The 23,487-nt window shown below is 38.2% G+C and overlaps 1 protein-coding gene across 3 annotated transcripts in view; it reads left to right on the forward strand.

Moving 5' to 3' along the window:
- LOC109410272 (uncharacterized) overlaps positions 1–23,487 on the forward strand; it is a 66,355-nt gene that overhangs the window by 9,253 nt on the left and 33,615 nt on the right. Inside the window, exon 1 of one of the 3 annotated variants that reach the window (XM_062852056.1) lies at positions 18,262–18,754. The exons of the other annotated variants lie outside the window; for them this stretch is intronic. The gene's annotated coding sequence lies outside the window, so the exon portion shown is untranslated. Of the gene's footprint in view, positions 1–18,261; positions 18,755–23,487 lie in introns of those variants that run through there. 3 annotated transcript variants of the gene reach the window in all.

Below are 23,487 nucleotides of genomic sequence, written 5' to 3' on the forward strand. Positions count from 1 at the left end.
AATTCCCGGATGAACTTCTAAACGAATTTCCAAAAGAGCATCTAAAAGAATTCCCTGATAAACTCTTAGAGGAACGTTTGGGGAAACTCCTCGAAGAATTCCGGAAAGAAATCTTAGAAGAACTCTTAGAGAAATTACCGGAGGAACGCTTAGAGGAATTTCCAGAGGAATTCTTAGGGGAATTACCGGTGGAACTCATATAAGAATTCTCTGAGGAAATTCCGGGCATTCCTTGTGCAACTCCCAGAAATATTGTTAGAGCAACTAGTAAAGTAATTGCCAGATGAATTTTCGTAGGAATTTTTGGAGGAACTCGTAGAGAAATTGCCGAAGAAATTCGAAAAGGAATTCAAGGAGGAACTCGTAGAGAAATTACCAAAGGTATTCATAGATGAGTTCTCGGATGAACTCGTAATGGATTTCCCGGAAGAATTTCTAGATGAATTCCCAGCCGGATTTCTAGAGCAATTCCCAATGAAATTCCTAGAAGAATTCCCAAGAAATTCGTGAAGAAATTCCCGGAAGAACTTGTAGAGATTTCCGGATGAACTCAGATACTTCTAGAGAAATTCCTCGGAGAACACCTAGAGGAACGTTCGGGGAAATTCTTAAAGGGCTTGTGCAAGTTCCAAAAAAACTTATATAGCAACTCGTAGTGAAATTGCCTGGGGAACTTCTTCCCGGTGAAACTCGTTAAGGTGTTTCCGAAGATATTCGAACTTCCGGAAGCATTTCTAGACGAATTCCCGGAAGAACATTTAGAGAAAGTCACGGTGAAGCACTTAGTGTGATTCTCGGAAAAAAATTGGTGAGGAATTCCCGAAGGAACTCGGAAGGGAAGTAATTCCCGGAAGAATTCCTAGAGGAAACCCTAGAGAAATTCCCACAGGAACTTCTAGAGGAATGTTCGGAGAAACTTCTGGAAGAATTTCCGGGGAACTCTTAAAGAAACTCCTGGAAGAATTCCAGGAGGAACTGCTACAGAACTTGCCGGAAGAACTCCCAGAAGAATTCGCGGAGGAACTCCTAGAGGAATTACAAGAAAACTTCTGGTATTTCCAGTTTCTATTAGCTCTTAAAGGAATTCCCGTAGAAATTCGTTAAGGATTTCCCGGATGAACTCGTTGAAGAACTCGTGGAGGAATTCCCGGAGGTGCTCCTAGAGGAATTGTGTGTGTATTTGGTTTTGAAGAGGGACTTTAACCTAGTGGTCTTTCGGCCCTCTGTCCTAGAGGAATTGTCGGTTGATCTCCTAAAGGAATTCCCAGGAAAAACTTCTAGACTTCTAGATGAATTCCTGGAAGATCTCCTAAAAGAATACCTGGATCAAATCTTAGAGGAGTTTCTAGAGGAAGTACTACATAAAGTCTCAGTGAAACTTCTGTAGCAATGCCCGAAGAAACTCCGAGAGGATGTCTCGGAGGAAACCCTCGGATTTCCCACAGGACCTTTTAGAGGTTCCAGAGGAACTCTTAGCGGAATGCTTGGCGAAACTGCTGGAAGAATCATCTAAAGAGTTGTTGGAGAAATTCATCTCTTCTGGAGATCAACACGACAAAAACTTTTTTTCAGAATCACCTGTACTTTCTTCAACCTTCGGAACCCCTAGATTTTTTTAGTCATCAGTTATCTTCAGGAACCCCCGGTATCTTTGTAAACTCATTTTAATTCAAAGGACAAACTCTTTCACTTTTTTAGAACTGTTATAAATTTTACCCAAGAAAAATGGACCACCGCTGAAAACGACCTTACAAATGCTACGTATGCAGATGACTCCATTGCTTGAAATATTGTAAGGAAATAAATCAAGAAATAATTTGATTTATCAATGCGTTTTTTAGATCGGCGTAGAAAATTGGAGTTCGGCGGCGTAAGCGGCGGCGCGCCGAAAAATAATCGGCGGCGGCGGCGTGAATCAAAAATCGGCAGCGGCGCACACCTCATCAAATATTCTCGAATTTTGACTGTTTGAACTTTTTTGTGAGAGAAAAAAAGTTGCCTATCCATGGCGTTTGTTTTGGCTATATTCCTTACTTGGGGTTCTATTTTAGTCAATCGTGTTCACCAATATCTTGTTAAAGTGTCCTAATTAGAAATATACTGGTCAACATAGATATATGAGAGATAGTTTAAGGGATTTTTATAGCCATTTTGTAACCGAATTCTATGATTTTCAAAGCTGTAATCATTATAAAACATTAATTCTTTCTTTGTTGAATTATTGAAAATTGGCAAATTTTTTGGAAATAAACGGAAAAATAGTTGTAAATCAATAGTTTTTTTTATTGTTTATCAATAGTTTCATTATTGAAACAAGTAGTTGGCAGTTGGGTTCAAGGATCAGTATATTAGCCTCACTCCATTCATATTTACTCCTCTTTGCTGGAGCGAATCGAGAAAGATGCAGCAAACGGATTGTCGTGATCAAACACGCAACCCCATCACCAGTGCACAGTGGTCCACGAACCAAATTTACGAGGAAAGATGCATTGAACGCCTTCAAATGAGTTTTTAGGCAAATATGGTCTTCTACAAAGTTGTTCCTAAAAATAAGGCCCTCTTTAAAAAGTGCATGAAAATTAGGGTGGTCCATATTTTTAAAGAAATTGGTAACCATTTTTTTATTATTATTTGCAAGAATAACTGTATACATTCTTCGGGAAAGTTTTAGATCTATCAATTTTGAGCAAGTTTGCTGAAGACACTTTTTATGTAGCTTTAACCCTTATGTGACCGACAGGGTACCCGGGTACCCAGCACCCATTTAAAATACACGGTGTAGAAAACAGCAAAAAGTTTGTCGGACACATTACGGTTAAATTTTACCGATCTAGAGGTATTTTTCTGAATAAGCTTAGGGTGGTTCAAGAAAACCCGGTTTTCTGGCGTAAATTTTTTCAGTTTCGATTTTTCATAAAAGTCGCCCAAGAAACACTTGTGGAGCATTTGAAGACGCGTCGTGCGCTGAGATGGTCGTTATCTCTTTTGGTTCAAAAGTTACATGTATTTTTCTTAAAAAAATCATAGTTTTTTAAAAAGGTGTTATGACGGGTTGGGGCAAACATAAAACATATCTTTTACCCGCATTCAAAAGAAGAAATGTTGTTATAAAACATATCAAAAAATTAGAGAGTTGTTATTTTTGTAACTCAAGTGAAAAATACTTGAAAAGTGCCTATTTTTTCTAGAAAATCATCAATATCTTTTGAATAGAATCGATTTTGAACGGAACCGGTTTTTCTTGAACCACCCTAAGCTTATTCAGAAAAATACCTCCAGATCGGTCAATTTTGAAGCTACATAAAAAGTGTCTTCAGCAAACTTGCTCAAAATTGATAGATCTACAACTATCCCGAAGAATGAGGTATATAGTTATTCTAGCAAATAATTTGGTTCCTAATTTCTTTGAAAATTTAGACCACCATATTTTTCATGTATATTGAAAAGAGGGCCTTATTTTTAGGAACAACTTTATAGAAGACAATATTAATCTAGAAAATCATTTGAAGGCGCTCAATGCATCTTTCCTCGTAAATCTGTTTCGTGGACCATTGTGCAGTGGGAAGCGATGTACAAATTGCTTGACATGGATATTCGTTGACGTTCGTCGCAGTTTAGATCGCAAGCGAATTAATGAATGGCCAATGGTGAAGAATGCTGGTGAGCGATCGAAGCGGCCGTTATCATAACTAGAAGAGAATTTATGCATGTAATGCATACATTTGTAGTGTATTGTTGTTGAAATACTAGATTAGCTAAGAAAATAACTCCAAAACATCAAAAAATCGTATGCACAATATCAATCGTATCACTCACGAATCGCATCACCGCTCGATCGCTTGCAATGCGAATGTGGGGGAGCGGACCTGGTGTGGTGTGGTTGTTAGAACACTTGACTATCACTGATCGGGATTGATCACCGTGGAATTTTACTAATTTATGTGGGTTGACTATCACGCCGAGGACCTGGGATCGAATCCCACTCCCGACATACTCACACAATGTGGGTTCTTCCTTCGGAAGGGAAGTAAATCGTGGGTCTCGAGATGAACTAGCCTAGGTTTAAAAATCCCAGTAATATAGACAAAAAAAAGCGATGCGAATGTGGACGAATGAGTAATTTCCAAGTGTAGCTTGGAGCGATCGCGCTGTTGTATTTTGTACAACACATTGAAAAAATCTCGCTTTTTGTACTCAGCATTAGTGTGGTGCTGACGCAGGTAGTCAACCGCGCGAGTTACGGAAGGTTAATCAAAAAAGTAGTTTCGACGATTTAAATTACAACAGGCTACATAACGCAAACTGTAGAGGGAGTTATAAGCTTTCATGATACATATAAAACATACATCGATAATTCTACACTCGCCATTTAGATGTTAATGTTCTATTGGAATCACATTTTGATTTTGGCAATGCCCTCGATACTTTGACTAGTACTATAGTCGAAGCTAAAAACGCGTCAATACCAAAGTGTGAAGTCAAATTCCAACGAACTCGAGATCTTGCTTTGAAAGTTATTTGGAAAGATCGTCAGAAGGAATAAGAAACAAAAAATTTGCAAATAATGTTTCTAAATTAAACCCCGGCTCTAAGCCGTTTTAAAAATTGGTAAATATTTTGAGAAAGCCTCAGAAGCCTATTCCTGCGCTGAAAGAGGATAACAAAATATTATTAACTAATTCTGAAAAGCACAAAAACTTGCCAAATAGTTTGAAAGTGCGCATAATTATTTCAGTATAGGTCTCATTAGTCCACTTGAACGTCTCACGGTGTCAAAATTTTGATTATTATAGAACTTTCATGTACCTCGGATTTTTCTTCATAGAATGTTAGAATTTCGGCTATAATGTATAAAGGCAAAATTTGAAAATATTCTATCGGGGAAAATTTGAGTTAGCTGAGTTTTTGGCTATTTTCCATACTAAAAATCAATAATTACTATTTTAGCCCAAAAACGTCCCATACAAAATGTATGGAAAAAAATTCGCCGATGAAATATTTTCTAGTTTTCCGATTTTGAATACATAGCCCAAATACTGATCATTTTCGAAGAAAAATCCGAGGTACATGAAAGTTCGATAATAATCGAAGTTTTGACACCGTGCGTCTGGTTGATCGCGAATTCGAAAACATTCTCAATCATGAGAACATTTTTGATAATTCATTGGGACTGATTTGGACGAAGTGAGATCTATTATTAGGAGGTTTAAGAATATGAAAGCTCCGGGAGATGACGAAATTTTCTATATTCTTATCAAACAGGTTCCAAAAAGTTGCTTATCATTTTGGGTTAATATATTTAACAAATGTTTTCAGTTGGCATACCTACTTTCCTGAAAAATTGAAAATGCTTAAGTTGTTCCTATTTTGAAGCCTGATGAAAATCCTGCCGAAGCTTCTAGTTATCGTCCCAATAAATCTGAAGGTTGTTCCAGTGGGGTAGCCCTACTTGACATAGGGAATCGCGTCACTTGGGCGGTGGCTTCTATATTCGTCTGTTTGCCACTATAACTCAGTCAAATTTGAACCAATTGACACATTTTTTGGAATGCAGTGAGATAGGTATAGTATCTACCCGTGTACAACATTTCAAGTCAATTGGTTCAAAATTGACTGAGTTATAGTGGCAAACAGACGAATATAGAAGCCACCGCTCAAGTGGCGCGATACCCTAGAAACAGTATTTGGTAGTGTTTGGCACGAAGGCTTAATCGTCAGAATTTAAAAATTTTACCTTTCCACTATATATTATTAAAATAATCTAAAATTATTTATCCGATCGAACACTTAATGGTAAGCTATCGAAACTCCAAGTCTAATAGATTACCTGTTAAAGCTGGTGTTCCACAAGGCAGCATACTGGGACCAATATTATACAATATTTTTACCTCTGACTTAACTGCTTTGCCTCAGGGATGTCAAAAATCATTATTTGCAGATGCCACGGGCATCTTAGGCAAGGGGTGTAGTTTGCGTGTCATTTGTAGTAGATTGCAAAAAAGTTTAGATATTTTTTCTTCTTATTTGCAAAAATAGAAGATTTCTCCAAATGCTTCCTAAACTCAACCTATCATATTTCCACATAAGCCAAGAGCTCTTTATTTGAAACCCTCAAGTGGACATGTTGTCACTATGAGGGGAACTCCAATAAATTGGTCAAATGAATTTGAGTATCTAGGACTCTTACTAGATAAAAACTTAATTAAAAAAAAACACATAGAAACATAAAGTATTCAAATTATGTGCAATAAATACGTTAAGTGTTTATACCCAAATCAAAACTTTGTCGCATAAACTTATTTTTGATTTAAAAAAAACAAATTTACAGACCGGCCATGTTGTACGCTATCCCAATATGGTTGCGTTGTTGCAATACCAGAAAGAAGCAATTTCAGAGGATTAGGAATAAACTTTTAAAAATGATTTTTAAGTTGCCTCCCTGGTATAGCGCTAATGAGTTGCATCAAATTTCCAATATTGAAACATTGGAACAGATGTCAACAAAAATCATAGCAAATTTTCGTCAAAAATCGTTGCAATCTTGCATTGCTACGATTAGCTCTTTATATGTTTAGTTTAAGTTAACTTAGAATTAGGGTAAGTTAAAAAAATGTGTTTCTGACACGCAGGTGTCATGAAGCCTGTAAAAACATAATTGCTTTAGCAAAGCAAATGAAATGTAATATGTTATTAATAAATATTAATAAAAGTTCAATTTTTCAATATACAGAACACCTAGATTAAGTGTCTATGAATATAATAATTGAATGAGATACTAGATAGCCTAGTGGTTAAGGCTATGGATCGCCAATCCGGGGACGGCGGGTTCGATTCCCGTTACTGTCGGGACAATTTTCTCGACTCCCTGGGCATAGTGTATCATTGTACTTGCCTCACAATATATGTACAAATGCATGCAATGGCATGCAAAGAAAGCCCTTCAATTAATAACTGTGGAAGTGCTCAAAGAACACTAAGTTGAAGCGAGGCAGGCCAAGTCCCAGTGGGGACGTAGAGCCATAAAGAAGAAGAACTAATAAAGATCATAAAAAAATGCCGCATTTTGCGCAACATTAAACTGTCTAAGGAAATAATGTGATCTTTAGTCAACTATTGCATTACAATAATTCATATAACTGTAGTCAAATTTTTGATTGGTGTTGTTGAGTCTGCTAAAGCAATACCCAAACATAATTGAACATCATCAAGGAACAAAAAAGCGTTACTCTATTACCATTTTTGCTCCTCACCCAATTCACTAAAAAACGGTTCATCAAAGCTACAAATAATGAGTAAATATAATAACAATGAATGTGTCAGCAGTGCCGTGGCTGCCGTCGCGCGCTGTTTTTACTGACTTTTTGAACAACTATTTATGGCTAACGTCCCGCCTTCGAAAGCATGTGTTTCGAATAAATTAGCGAGATGCTCCATAACCCGGTTCAAAATCAAACAAAACAAAACGCCCCGGGCAGCACACGTCACTTCACTTTCTCGGATCTGGTTTACTCTAGGCTAGGAATAGTAAGTCTGTCGCACTGGAATTGATTTTGGGTGCTTAGGCTGAAACCAAATCGCTTAGGAATTCGATATTTTAGGCACCGATTTACATTCAATAGGAGTTTTTGCATACAAAGTGAATGCACTTTTGGTCCACTCGAAAACGAATTCAACGATTTTTTTTGGAAGCGACACATGACAGGCATACACAAGTCTGCCATAATTCGGGTGGATCAATCATGTGGACAAATATTTCCACCGTTTGACCGACGACAACTTGAGCATCTTCAATTTGGTGCTAACGAAAAGCGAGACATCCATCGATGAAACCTGTTTTGCCGGGCCACTACCCTCGTTTTGCACCCTGATGGTGTATTGGGTGGCTGCTATTCCGCTGTTCGATTGTTAACCATTTATTGATGACTAATCCACTTATGGTGACAATATCTTTTTTACTATGATTATTTACTCAATAACCGTCTTCTAAGGGTTAGTGAGACACCACGTAACATTGAAACTTCCGACGCATTCTACGCAAAATGACTGGAAATATTTGAATTTTGAACATGATCAATCTGCAATTTAAATCGGGTACCGACTTTGGTCAGTCAAAAGAAAATCATTTTTCTATAAATTATCAACTTGTACGTGGGTCCCATACAGCCCGTGAGAGAGCACAGGATGAACAATATTGTGTTAATTGGTAATATAGTTGATTTGCTATGCGAAAAGGTTCTTCTTCTTCTTCTTCTTGGCGTAACGTCCTCACTGGGACAAAGCCTGCTTCTCAGCTTAGTGTTCTATGAGCACTTCCACAGTTATTAACTGAGAGCTTCCTCTGCCAATGACCATTTTGCATGCGTATATCGTGTGGCAGGCACGAAGATACTCTATGCCCAAGGAAGTCAAGGAAATTTCCTTTACGAAAAGATCCTGGACCGACTGGGAATCGAACCTGTCACCCTCAGCATGGTCATGCTGAATACCCGTGCGTTTACCGCCTCGGCCATATGCGAAAAGGTTATCATTCAGTGTTTCTCAAACTATGAGTCGCGACCCACTAATGGTAGGATATGAATAATACATCGCTTTCCAAGGGATATCGATTCAGTAAAAAAAAAATGGGCTGTGGGCTTATTTTTGAGAACCCTTGTACACTACTTTGCAGGGCGATTGATATGCAGCTAAAATGACTTGATATCACAAGATATTTTTTGATGTGTAGAAAATTCCAAAATAAATCTAAATTTCCTAATTGAATTCTTGAATCTTCCGTTTTTCTACGTTTTGTCCCTCTCACAAACCCACCATGTTCTAACTCTCATATTTACGACATGACAGCGGAAGTATTACAGTCATTGCACAATTATGGGTCACTCTATCACAATTATCAGTCAGTCAGTTCTCCATGCTATTCAAATGGAATTGGCATATGATTGTGCTATGACTGTAACCTACTCATATTAAAATATCGCAAAAATCAATCGTTTAGTAACAGTATGTGGTACTAACTCTTTTACGCTGTAAATATAAGTGTTAGAATATGGCGTCTTTGGGACGATTCAAATATTACGTCCATCATTTTTCGGGGATTTTAGACCCCCCCTCCCCCCTCTGTCACGCTTTTTCGTATACCTAACATATGGAGTGTCACTTTCTCAGACCCCCCCTCCCCCCTAAATGATGGACGTCATATTTGAATGACCCCTTTGGTGATTTTTGTAGGAAAAACACTTCCCTACAAGTTTGCTGAACTTCACATTGTAATCACTCAAAGGGGTTTTTCCCTCTTTCTAAATTTTGGTTAAAAATAAAAACTAACCAACTAACTAACTTCACATTGTAGTATGTAATAAACTTCTGAACTAAGTTGAACGATTGTCAGGTGAGTGATAGCAACCTTGAGGGGAAAGGTAATGAAATAGGAAAGAGTACCCTTAAAGAGGGAATTAACGCATAAGCATAACTAGAGCTCATAGTCCATACCATAGCTTGTGACGCTTTGTGATTTTCAGTATGACATCAAACGGCACGTTATTGAAAACATCCTTTAAAATTCAAGAAACCAGTCAAATCAGAATTACGTTTGGTCGAGTGCTTTCTTGAAAAGGTATGCTACTTTGTATAAAAGATGAGATGTGGATATCCCAAATTGAGAGGCATGTGAGACATGTTAACTAGACGAACATCACGGAGGTGATAATAGACGATGCGTTTTAATCATTTTGGAACAGTGGTGCTCAAATTGCGGCCCGTGAAGCTCTTAATACTTGAGCTACTTCAGATGATATAATTATCATAGCAAAACTGTCAAAAATCAGCGGAAAGATGCTGAAAACAAGCGCAATTGTGCACATGTGCAGTTTAATGGGATAGGGAATCGCGCCACTTGGGCGGTGGCTTCTATTTTCGTCTGTTTTCCACTACAGTCAAGTTTTTTTTTACGCGGGGGATACGTACCGCGTAAAAAAAAACTCAGTTCAAAATCCAAAAAACCGCGTAAAAAAAGTCTCACCATTTCTCGACGAATCATGCAAAAATAAGACGATGAATTTTTTTTTTGTATGGAGTTTTCATTTACGCGGCCGCGTAAATGAAAACCGCGTAAAAAAAAACCTGACTGTATAACTCAGTCAAATTTGAACCAATTGACACAATTTTTGGAATGCAGTGAGATAGGTATAGTATCTACCCGTGTACAACATTTCAAGTCAATTGGTTCAAAATTGACTGAGTTATAGTGGAAAACAGACGAATATAGAAGCCACCGCCCAAGTAGCGCGATACCCTACTAGAAGATTATTTTAAATCAACATCGATAAAACTCTAGCCAAAGCAGCATTATTCGCATTCCTTCAACCATAACTTCAGGGAAATTACAATCCTGCTAGTTGGCACATCTTGGTGAAGGGTTTGAAGTATATTTTTAGGAATTATTCCAAGACTGTAACACGTAACACGCTCACAGACTTTACGTAAGTTGAAGACACGTTCTACCGTGACGTTACAACGGTTCGACGCATGCATGCATGGACAGATTTTCCATTATAACTCATAAAAAAACGATTGGAAACCTCATTATTTTTTTTCCATATTCAGATTCTTTGTAAAATTTTCAATATTTTTGACCTATTGAACCTTTAGTTTTCATTAGAAAAACCTGTTTCAAATGCGTATTAGTAGCGTGACGTAACAACGCGCTAGAATTCGATGTCTTCTACCGAAACAACTTTGAAAATATGGTCGGATTTTCATGTTATTCCGAAAAAAAAAACCACCATTGAAATTGGTTTGCTCTTCAATTCAGTTCAATTCAATAGGAGGCAATCAGTGAAGTACTAGATTGAAAGTAGTGAGCTGGATTTTTGTATGGTGAGATGATCAATTCTCCATTTCTGCAATGAAATCGTACAAACAGCGTGGGTTATATGATTTATTGACTAATTTGATGCTGTTTGAGCAAAAGTTTGGAAAACTGTGTTGTTGAAGTTGCAGGAAATAATACAACAGCACAGTTATTCAAACTTTTGCTCAAATAGCATCAAATTAGTCAATAAATCATATAACCTACGCTGTTTGCACCATTTCATTGCAGAAATGGAGAATAGGAAGCAATCAGTGAAGTACTAGATTGAAAGTAGTGAGCTGGATTTTTGTATGGATGATCAGTTCTCCATTACTGTAATGAAATGGTATAAACAGCGTGGGTTATATGATTTCTTGACTAATTTGATGCTATTTGAGCAAAAGTTTGGGTAACTGTGTTGTTTTATTATTTATTTCTTGCAACTTCAACAACACAGTTACCCAAACTTTTGCTCAAACAGCATTAGATTAGGCAAGAAACCATATAACCCACGCTGTTTGCGCCATTTCATTGCAGAAATGGAGAACTGATCATCTCACCATACAAAAATCCAGCTCACTACTTTCAATTTAGTACTTCACTGATTGCGTCCTATTGATTATCTCACCATACAAAAATCCAGCTCACTACTTTCAATCTAGTACTTCACTGATTGCCTCCTATTAATTCAATGAAACATATACTTTTTTGACCCGACTTTGGACAATCGACTTTTACATTTCGTGATGTTAGAACACCCGTTTACTTTCATAAAGGGTTGTGTTCGCGTTGTAACGCCACGAAAATGCACAACTCTTCTAAGTTTGTATGAGAATTACTATGGGAAAAGGATGTTTTTCATTCAATGGGGCACGTTCGGTGTAGTACTAGATTTGTAGTAATGAGCTGAATTTTAGTATAGTGAGAAGGTCAGTTCTCTGTTTCTGCAATGAAATGGTACAAAAAGCGTGGGTATTATGATTCCTTGCCTAATTTGATGCTGATTGAGCAAAACTTTGGATAACTATGTTGCTTATGTTGTAAGAAATTGGGAAAACAACAACATTTGCACAAAGTTTTGCTCAAACAGCATCCAATTTGGCAAGGAATCATAATACCCACGCTTTTTGCACCTTTTCACTGCAGAAACGGAGAATTGACCTTCTTACCATACTAAAATTCAGCTCATTACTACAGATCTAGTACTTCACTGATCTGTCCCATTGACCGTAGCATTTTCGCAAGTGCCCTAGAGTGTTAGTTGACCCTTGGAACTCTATCACTAGACTGCTCTATCAGCTACAACTTTACCGAAGACCACATTCAAATCGGACGCCTCATTAATTAGTTATCGATTTTTATCCAACTGCAGAAAGTTTACCAATGATCGTTCAGCTTTCCAGCAGGCAACATTGCTGCACATGGCATCAAAGATACATACATAAATCAAGGCTCTATGTTTCAAGACTAATTGCAGTGATGCCCATCGAATAGTGTAATTATCATGATCAACGATTTTCATTCTGGATAAAAATCAATAACTAATTAAAGAGGCATCCGATTTGAATGTGGTCTTCGGCAAAATTGTAGCTGATAAAGTAGTTTAAGAGTACCAAGGGTCAACTAACACTCTAGGGCACTTGGGGAAATGCTACGGTAAATTGAATGAAAAACGTCCTTCTCCCATAGTAATTCCCATACAAACTTTGAAGGGCTTGTGCACTCTCAATTTTCAACCCAATCAACTCATTTTTTGGGAGAAAGCTATAAATCTGGTTACGAATCGAATAAGCGGTGTGGGGCAAAAACGATTTTTTGATCCACGCTACCTACTGTGAAATACTGCTTTAGTTTTAATGCTTGAATCTTTTTATCTTTGATTGAAATAACATAAAACGGATAAAACATCTGAAATCTTCGAGTGGTGTATGATGTTGTAAGAATCATTCTATATTTTTAAATATATTTTTTATACTAGAAGTAAGTTTTATGTAATTGTAAGATTGTAAAACACTGAAATCAATCATTGAAATTTATTTTAAAATCGTGGACAAACATTGTTTCCATTATTACTCAGTTTTGTCGTTAATCTCAATCTGCACCAAGATCTGCACTAACTATTTAAAATATTGTTTAGTTGTTTTTTCCCAAAACTTTTTTAGGTTTAGGTCAGTGAAGGCGATCGCGTTTGATTATTCGTGTTTAAAACTAGGTTTAATATGTCTTGACATTTTTTTAGTAGGACGCATTTAGTGAAGTACTAGATTGAAAGTAGTGAGCTGGATTTTTGCATGGTGGAGATAATCAATTCTCTATTTCTGCAATGAAATGGTGCAAACAGCGAGGATATTGTGATTTATTGCATAATTTGATGTTGTTTGATCAACAGTTTGGGTAACTGTATTGTTGAAGTTGCAAGAAATAAATAATACAACAAAACAGTTATCAAAATGTTTGCTCAAACAGCATCAAATTAGTCAAGCAATCATAATACCCACTCTGTTTGCACAATTTAATTGCAGAAAGGGAGAATTGATCATCTCACCATACACAAATCCAGCTCACTACTTTCAATCTCGTAGGGGTAGGCGGGGCATTATGGACACCCGGGGCAGAATGGACACCCTCAATATTTTGAAATATGCGAACTTTTTTGAACTTTTAATGAATGGAGAATATAGTCCATTTGTCTAAAACGTAGTTTCAGGAAAGAAACATTCGAAATTAAAATTATACTTGATTTTACACGAAAATGTTGCGTCATCCGTTTTTTGTGCATGGAAATTATAATTTTCACACCATCTAAAATAAGATTTAGTGATTAATTTATTGCAGGTCGATTAAAACCTGATATTTCTAGAACACATGCAAGTAGTTTTGCTGTATCTACATGCTTAACATGTTTATATTTTTTCTTTATTATATCAAAAATCAAGTTTGGAAATATCTTCTGCTGCCGGGGCAAAATGGACACTCACCTTTTTGAAAGAAGCGGCAAGGGAAGATATAAGCTAAATCACAAACCAACCAAATTCTTCTATTTCGGTACATTTCCGGTTAAATGTTCACTATAGTAGACATAGGGTGAAACAAATTGGTCAAAAAACGACAGCAGTGGAAAATAGTTGTTCTAGGCACAGCTGTACATGCCGACAAAAACGAAGCTTTATCCAAAACAGCCTGAATTTAAATTAACTGAACAAAAATGAACTACTTCGGCGTATTATTCAACCAAAATAGTTGTTTTGTAATGAAATGACTTTATAGGTGTAAATAATGTACGAAATTCGTAAAAGTCTCATGGTGTCCATATTGCCCCATGGGGGTGTCCACAAAGTCCAAATAAAGTCGTAGCACTCGGGCTCAGACTGGGTACCAACTCTAGTACTGCATTTGGTCCCCGGTACCCAAGTTTGACATTTGACTGATTACCTCATTTTTATTAAACTTGTTCCTTAGTAACCTATGACAACCAACGTAGATATCAACACTGAATGCAACATGTCAAACTCTTGCGTTATCTCAACTCTCGAAAGACTCTTATGCTAGGTATAATCTGAGCTCTCTGGTGCTGTTTACAAGGGACGACTAGTTTGAGCTTCAGAGGATCAGCTCTCGATGTCTAGCTCCCAATACGGTTTAATTCCACGAATCAGAAGTGCAAACGAGCGGGATTACTTTTTCTCATTAATTTATCAATAAACATATCTAGGATGTGTTCATGTTGTTTTTTTTTATAATTTTTATCAATGTACATTTTAACTTTTTAAGCTAATTCTACAACATTGTAAAGAGTGTTTTTCCGGCCGGCAACCCTTGGATAAGCAAGAACAGGGCCCCGTCCGGACGTTGGGTCTATAGGAATGGCGACGTTGGAGATCGGAGCGGTGGCATCGTTAGGCGGGTAAACGGGGTGACGAGGTGGTAGGTCGGTGGGGCATATCTCATTGGGTTCGCAGCGAGCTAGATACACTCGTTACACTGTTTGGCCTGGGGGTGGGGGCTCGAATTGGGCGACGGACTTTTCGACTGAGGGCGCGAGATGACGTCCTGCCCAAAGTTCTCATAATTGACGACGACGAGGACTCGTTACTAAAGTTGCACAACGAGGGCTGATAAAGGATGTTTCCAATCTTCTAACAATAACTTCCGTTTCCTAAAATAAAATAAATGTTAAATTGATTGAAGAACATTATCACTCAAAACGTTATCCACCGGAGTCTGATTTTTTCTTGTTTATATATATTTGTTCAAACAGTAGTTACTCATAGCAACATTAGCGGAGTACTAGATATTCAATTTGCAGAAGAGCGCAAGGTAACATTATACGCAGGTATTACATTTTTTTGGTCTAGTACTTCATGAGCCCCGAAATTTCACACCAATGTATGAAGGTTGAACGACTTTATTTGGACTTTGGTGTCCATTCTGCCCCGTATGCTTGAAGACGGTCATGAAAAACTAACATTTTTCGTAACATTTTTTGAAGTGGATAAATCATTTTTCTTCGTGAGCATTCTTATGCAATAGATGCTAAATAGACTTTAAAAGGATACATGTATCAAAAAACTAAACTTTTTTGACATCTTGCCAGGTAAAGTGATGATGATGATGATGATGATTGAAGTGTACCCACCATCAGCGCAAGGATTACCTATGGCTGCAGAATCACTCCGGGAGGGAATGATCTACCTGATGGTTTGTTGTAGCAGGGTGAGTTAAAATTCCTGAATTCCTTCGGTAGTCAACATAAAGTTGCTAACTCATGACAAAAGACTGGCTACTCCACGAACTTAAGTCCGGGCATCAGTTCATTTAACTCCCTTAGGCTACCCCCCGTGTGTGTGTAAACCCAGTCATATAAATATGGAAATTGTAATATATTATAATACAAAAACAACGGAAAATTAAATAAGATAAATCTCAATAGGAGGCAATCAGTGAAGTACTAGATTGAAAGTAGTGAGCTGGATTTTTGTATGGTGAGATATCAATTCTCCATTTCTGCAATAAAATGGTGCAAACAGCGTGGGTATTATGATTTCTTGACTAATTTGATGCTGTTTGAGCAAAAGTTTTGATAACTGTGTTATTGAAGTTGCATGAAATTAATAATACAACAACAAAGTTACCCAAACTTTTGCTCAATCAGCATCAAATTAGCCAAGAAATCATATAACCCACGCTGTTTGCACCATTTTATTGCAGAAATGGAGAATTGATCATCTCACCATACAAAAATCCAGCTCACTACTTTCAATCTAGTACATCACTGATTGCTTCCTATTGATATCTCTACCCAAGTAACACAAAAATCATTTTTTGAAATCAAAATTTAAAGAGATATTATAACTGTAATATAAGTGTTTCAGCAAAGAATAATAATTATTTTATTCTTTGGTATCAGCATCAGGAAACATATGTAGGCGTTAAGAATGTTGGCCGATTACAAACAGCAAAAACAAATCATAGTCTGCACGAAGTAATGAATGAGTAAATTTTACTAATCTATAACAAAACCGGAGCATCATGAAAATCAATCATGAAAGCAGTAGTGTTGTTATTTTATGACAGCGCCTAATTCAAGTTTGCCGAATAATTGCAAAATTCAACATAGATTAATACATAATGTTTGGTCCATATTTGCGTTGCCAGTGGTCAGAAAGATCACCGACGCGGACTACATTGTGGAGATAGATTTGCATTAGCAATAAAATTTGTGCAGGAAAAGTTTGTTATGGGCAAGTTGTTATTGAATTTCAGGACGCCCAGGACGCCATTCGAAATTCCGTGTACGGCCGAACAATGGCCATTCTTAAATAGCTTGTTATGTTACTTGGGTAGTAAGTTCTTATTCAGAAATTATTTATTTGAAATACTGGATTGATCTCACCAAAATGTATAGTTGGACTCCACCGCACATCTCATCCGCATATTGTTTTGGCAGCAACCTTCGTGCAACAGAACCACCGAACCAATGGGACAATGTAGCTTCAGTTTCTCAGCGCTGCAGTTCCCACGCTTCCCCTGTTGGTTATCCGGAGCAATATTCGTGTTGCGTTGAACCTTTCGTCCCTCGTCGATATTTTTTTATTCGCCCGACATATCGGCAAAAGAAATTTTCACTTAATTTGACGCGAGCAACTTTCTGCACGTCCGTCACTTTCCACAGCACACTACGACTCCTTTTTGACATCTTGCCAGGTAAAGTTGGCAAAAACCTTAGGGTGTCCATAATGCCCCGCCTACCCCTACTTCACCGATTGCTTCCTATTAGGATTATCTGGATTTCGGGATACTTCGGGAACCATACAATAAAAATTACAGATTTCTAGATTGTTTTTCTTGGCCGGGAGACAACACCCTCTTCCTCTTTTATTCTTTTAGATCTAGTGCATTCATACCAGTTCCGATCAGGTGCAACCAGAGGAGACCATGGGCTTGTCGCTGTCAATACAAAGACGTGAAACATGTACGTTAGATAGCCTTACTTTACGTTTTCAGATCCCGGATAATTTTCCGTAATCGTGTGCCCAAAACCGCATCAACTCTATAATATTCAATAGAATGTTGAAGCCAGAGTACCACATGTTTCGCCTACACACATGTCAGAGATGATGACAACCATTTATTCTACCTATTAATATTGGCACATTCATCGTCGCAGCAGCAGCACAGCAGCGTGATGATGTTGATGCCAAACTTTGTGGTATGATTACGTTCCGTATATCCACCTATAGACATGTGTTCGATAGAGATTATTATTTTATGGGCATGTGAATTCACACACCAAATTATTTTCGATACCACCATTCAATTCGACATAGGCAGCTTCGGCCACCGTCTAATTGTGGTGGTCGATTGATTCGATTGAACCTGTCTGGCCGATGGAGCTCCAGCGCGCTCCAAGTTGGGGAGGGCGGACAGAACAGAAAGGGGTGTTTGATGATGGATTCAACGTTGAACTTGAAGCGAACGTGCGCACGTGTAACTGCTTAAATATGAGCGGAATGTGTGGTAAACTGCAATTTGAAAGGCGGAAGCGAACTTGAAATAAATAGATATTTAACATCTATCGTGATGATTTTGCTCAACTGATATCGCTTGAAGTAATTCAAATGTGTAAAAAACTGCTAACTGAAGCTTTATTGCTTGCATTCATCCACTGGTGTCCACAGGTTTGCCTTTTACCCGACATACCCCTACATTTAGGTGATATGATGTCGTGATGAAAAGCCATCAATGCAGGCTAAGGACGATCTTTGGCGGTTTGCAGGATTGCGGTGTGTAGCGGAGAAGGATGAACCACGTGCTCACTGAATTCTTCGGCAAACCCAGCATCTATAAGGTGGCCATAGCCAGAACGATACGGTGGTGGGCATGGCATACTGCAAGAATGCCAGACAACCAGCCTGAAAGATGGGTGTTCGCCACAGATCTGGTTGGTACAAAAACCGCACGAATCGCAGACAGCTGGAGAAGGTTTTACGAATATGCTCTTCATGCCGCAAAAGTCGGTGAACCATTGGTGGGCGCTCTTCGCCATCATCATTTACCCCATACAATCAGATTTAGACCGTTTCAAGCTATATTTATGGTCGCGGAAAAGCAGTGGGCCCGGTGTTGAACTATGGCTTGTGGCTATCTACCAGTACGTTCGCGTTCATCGTATCGGACGCCGGCGATCACCACGCGACGTTAGGCTTAGATATGTGTGGTTGAGTTTGATGTGATTCGAAGATTAATTATTATTGTTGGCGGCAGCGGACCGCATTGTCGCACCGAAAATTTCCCCTCCGCGTAGTGAAATCCGAACGCAATTGACCAACCATTATTGCAATTTTTAAAACTGTGTCACGGTGTCACACTCGGTTTTCGTTTGTCGAGGGGCGGCGCCGCGCCGAGGCGGTGGATATTGTGATTATTGTTTTCAATATTGTACTTTTTGTCCCTGACGGAAGGCCGTACAGATCAGCGATCGTGATGCGTTGACATCTCCTATAATGGAACTACCGTAGGATAGTGACAAATATGGATGTGCGATGTTAATGCAGCAATAAGCGAGGGTGGTTGTTCGAATGGGGATGCAAATTGGAGACATATGTGCAACGCTAATATGGTGACTTGTGATTCTGCGAAAAAATGTTTGTAGCAAACTGTATTTGTTTCATTCGTCATTTATTTAGCATTACATTACAATCATAATAAAATTGAATCAACAATTCTTCGCCACAACTTTCGGTTCGTGACTGCAGTCCTCCATCCTCGGCCGCGTCTTACATTTGGCGGATCGTTCTGTACCTGGTCCGCCCACCTTGCACGCTGTCCTCCAGGTCTTTCTGTACCATCCGGAATCTCTTGCAAACACTAGCTTTGCAGGGCTGTTGTTCGGCATTCTCATAACATTTCCCGCCCTTCGTATCCTTCCAGTTTTTACCACCTTCCGGATGCTAGGTTCGCTGTAGAGTGTAGTAAGGTCGTGGTTCATTCTTCGCCGCCACACACCGTTCTCCTTATGGGCAAAACTACCGGGATTGCCAGGCATCCTCTTAGAATTTGAATGTATTGCTGTGAGATATGGGGCGATGAATGATGAATGGATGAACTAGGGAATCGCGCCACTTGGGCGGTGGCTTCTATATTCGTCTGTTTTCCACTACAACTCAGTCAAATTTAAACCAACTGACACAACTTTTGGAATGTGGTGAGATAGATATAGTATCTATCCATGTACAACATTTCAAGTCAATTGGTTCAAAATTAACTGAGTTATAGTGGAAAACAGACGAATATAGAAGCCACCGCCCAAGTGGCGCGATACCCTAGTTTGTTTTAGTTCACTTCCTGAAAAAAAATTCCGTTTCGTCCATGGTTCTCTTGCGCACCGGCAAAGGTGGCTCCAAGCACCCGCCGTTGAGCCCATAGTAGGCCCGACTTTCACTGATGATGCGACTTACAGGGTGGCCACCGAACCGGGAAAAACGGGAAAACCGGGAAAAAGACGGGAATTCGGAACGACCGGGAAAAAAGCGGGAAAAAGCCGGGAATTTGGAATGATTACCGGGAAAATTGTTGTTAAGAGTAACTTGATGTGCATATTTGAATGTTTACACCTCATCGATTATCTTCAAAATCAAAGCCAAACCAAAATACTCCTGGGATACTTCTACGAAATCCCAAGGAATTCACCTGTGCAATCACTTGGAATTTCAGAACTTGGGATTCTTCAAGAAGTTTCTTCTAGAATTCCTCGAGGTTTTTGTACCGCTTGATTATCGCTTGGAATTCGATGAGATTTTTTCGAGGAAAGAGTTTCTTGCATCTGTGTCCTTTCTTGAATTTATTCTAGTTTTTTTATGAAATAAGAAAATCATAACCACTAAACTGGGTTTTAATCAAGACAGTTCCTTTTAAGATTCATCAAGATTTTCCTTCCGCAATTGTAACAGGAGTTGCTCCAATCTTCAAAATTTCCTACGGGAATTCTTCCCAGATTATTTTTTTGAAATCCCTCCAGAAAATTTTACCTTATCTTCCTGGAGCTTCCTCTGGGGTTTCCCTAGAATTTTCTTCTGGAATTCCTCCGAAAGCTTTTTTTAGAAATCAATCGGGAGTTCTTTCTGGGATTCTTCACAGAGTTTCTTCTGGTATTTCTCCAGGATATCATTCTGTTACTCATCCATCTCCACGAGTTCTTTGCACGATTTCTACAGGAGTGCCTTCTGAAACTTTGATTTTGAAAATTTCCAAGAGATTTTGCTGAATTTTATCTTTATTTTATATTTGCTATTGGAATTTCTCCAGTGTTTCTTACTGTGCTTCCTTCAAGAGTTCTTCTTGGGCACCCTCCAGGAGTTTGTTCAAAGAAACCTCCAGGAGTTGCTTATGAAAGTTGCTTTTGTAGTTGCTCCAGGAGTTGCTTTTGGGCATCCTTCAGAAGCTCCCTCTGCAAATCACCCAGGAGTTCCTTCTGGATGATCTCCCAAAATTTCTTACAAAAACTTTACGATAGCTACTTCTGGAAATACTCCAGAATCCTGAAAATCAAACTACTGCGGGATTTTTGTAATCGAGAACTCTTCCAAGCCTTCTTTGGGAAACCTTCTTGACATGTGGGAGATTCTTTTGGGAATCCTTCAGGAGTTCCAGGAGAAATCCCTAGATCGAATGCATGATCCCAGACCAATGTTCTATTCCCTAATTGCCAACAGACTGACTAAAATCCTAAATTCCCTAAAGGAACCTCTTCCAGAACAAATCCATTAACCCTCGAACGATCGCGCTGTTGTGTTTTGTACAACACGTTGAAAAATTCTCGCTTTTTGTGTTCAGTATTAGCGTGGTGCTGGCGGTGGTGGCCAACCGCGCTAGTTATGGACGGTTAAGGAATCTAGAGGAATCCACAAAAGATATACAAGGTGGAATCGCTAACAGAAGTTACTGAAGAAATCCAAGATTGGGTCTTGTATCATTTGGGCAGGCGTACCTATTTTGGGCACTTGCCGCTATAACCAAGTCAATTCCAAACGGATTGATTTGAGTTTTTGTATAGAGTTATATACTGTACGTGCCTAACTCTATACAAACACTCAAATCAATCTGTTTGAAATTGACTTAGTTATAACGGCAAGTGCCCAAAATAGGTACACCTGCCCAAATGGTACAAGACCCTAGTATTTTTGGAGTAATCGAAAGATGAAATCTCGGACAAAACTTTGTAAGAATCTCCAGATGTAAGTTTTTGGGGGAATACTCAGTTGGACATCCTGGAGGAAACCCCGGAAACAACACCAATGGAGTTGCGTTAGGGCACCTACGCTTATGAATAAAATTAAAAAAAAAAAATGTACGATTATCCTCCATTTCCCGGATAATCGAGTGCGACCTTTGCTGATTTTATATGCACATCTTACCTATATAGATCTGTCATAGTTAGCTACCACTTCTACACTTGTTTTTTTAAGTACAAGAAAATAAGTAAAATAATGAGTGAGGGGAAGCTTAAATTATGCACTATTTGGAGCTGAATGATAATATGTTGTAAATAATTGTGTAGCATACGCCTTTTATGTAACCATTGGTAGTTACTTCCATTTTTTCCATAGATGCATTACGTCAAAAATAATATATCTAGTACATAGGACATAGTACATAGTTCACTTGCAATCCAGTGCATTTTTACATGGTACTTATCATCCATATGATACGAAAATTGGGCGTCACCTATACTAAAAAAAGGTGCATTTTAAAAACCGGGAAAATTTCAGAAATCGTACCGGGAAAATCGGGAAAAAGACGGGAATTTCAAAACTGATATTTAGTGGCCACCCTGGACTTAGGGTAGTGGAGGTATTTTGGACCGGGCAGGTATTTTGGCCCACCTAAGGAGTTCTATGATATTTATCACATAATCTCTACTGAATCTTGATAAATTTTGATTGGAACACGAAAAGTATTCAATTATTTGACGACCTTTATTTTGAATGTCAGTTAAATATGCTGTCCAGTATCAAAAATAGAGAAAATGTTTCCACTTAAAATGAAACGCACGGAAAAGCACCAAAAACAAAGAAGGTGACAAATTTGTAGTCGGCTTCGAAGAGGTATTAAATTTTACAAATCATTATTTATTCCATATGAATGTAGTAAGGGCCTTGTAAGAACTCAAAATAAACTGTTCTTAACCTCGGTGGAGCGATAATATTTACTAAAATATTGGTTTGAGGTATGGCCAAAATATGTTCAACATAATCAGATGTGGATATATTTTGGACCACCTGTCAGATCCACCTCTCCAGTTCCTTCTAAAGGGAGAAATTAGTCATGCCAATGTAATGTACTCTAAAAACAGTTAAATATAATAAGTTGGGACCTTCCGTGATCTGGATTGTTATACGTTTATTTAACAATGAAATTGTTGTGGGTTCAATTTGTTCTAACAACTTTTCGCCAAGTTAAAAATTTCGATTCGATTTGTGTCATAACAACTTTTCGACAAGTTGAAATTTTCAGGTGTTCAGTCATCCAGTTTAGAAAAGTTGTCCTTCTCTGCAATCAGTTGATGACTGAGACAATGTGTTATCTAATGTATGTTTGACAATTTACGTATCATTCAAACTACTTTATTTTTGATGGCCTTTCCACGCATTACAATATGTGTGGAACGCCTTTATATTTAGCAAAATCACTAGACTTTCACAGTTCTATGAAGCGTTACGTAATTTATGCATGGTGACTGACATCATGCAATAGTTAATAAATACACGTTTTGCGTAACATTTTTTTTATAAAACATCATACTATAATGCGTAAAAACTGGCAATTGCAACAAAATTTCATCTTTTTTTACCATTACGTAATTTTTTAAAACTATTTTTACATTTTTGCTGAGGTGGCTTTCATTTCATCAATCAATTGAAGTTTAAATTGGTGGGCCAAAATATGTGCATTTGGTGGTCCAAAATAAAATCAGGTGGTCCAAAATAGAAGCCCGAGATCCTTCAGGAGTTTTTATGCTTCTTGTATTTACTACAACAATTGTGAGCTCCGTTTGGCCTTTTTCGACAGAAAACATGTTGCTCTACGTAATGTCTACTGAAATTATCCACATTTTGAAGTGGGAACTTTCTTTTTTCGCTGAA

The sequence above is a fragment of the Aedes albopictus genome, chromosome 2, assembly GCF_035046485.1.
Source record: "Aedes albopictus strain Foshan chromosome 2, AalbF5, whole genome shotgun sequence".
Classification (NCBI taxonomy): domain Eukaryota; kingdom Metazoa; phylum Arthropoda; class Insecta; order Diptera; family Culicidae; genus Aedes; species Aedes albopictus.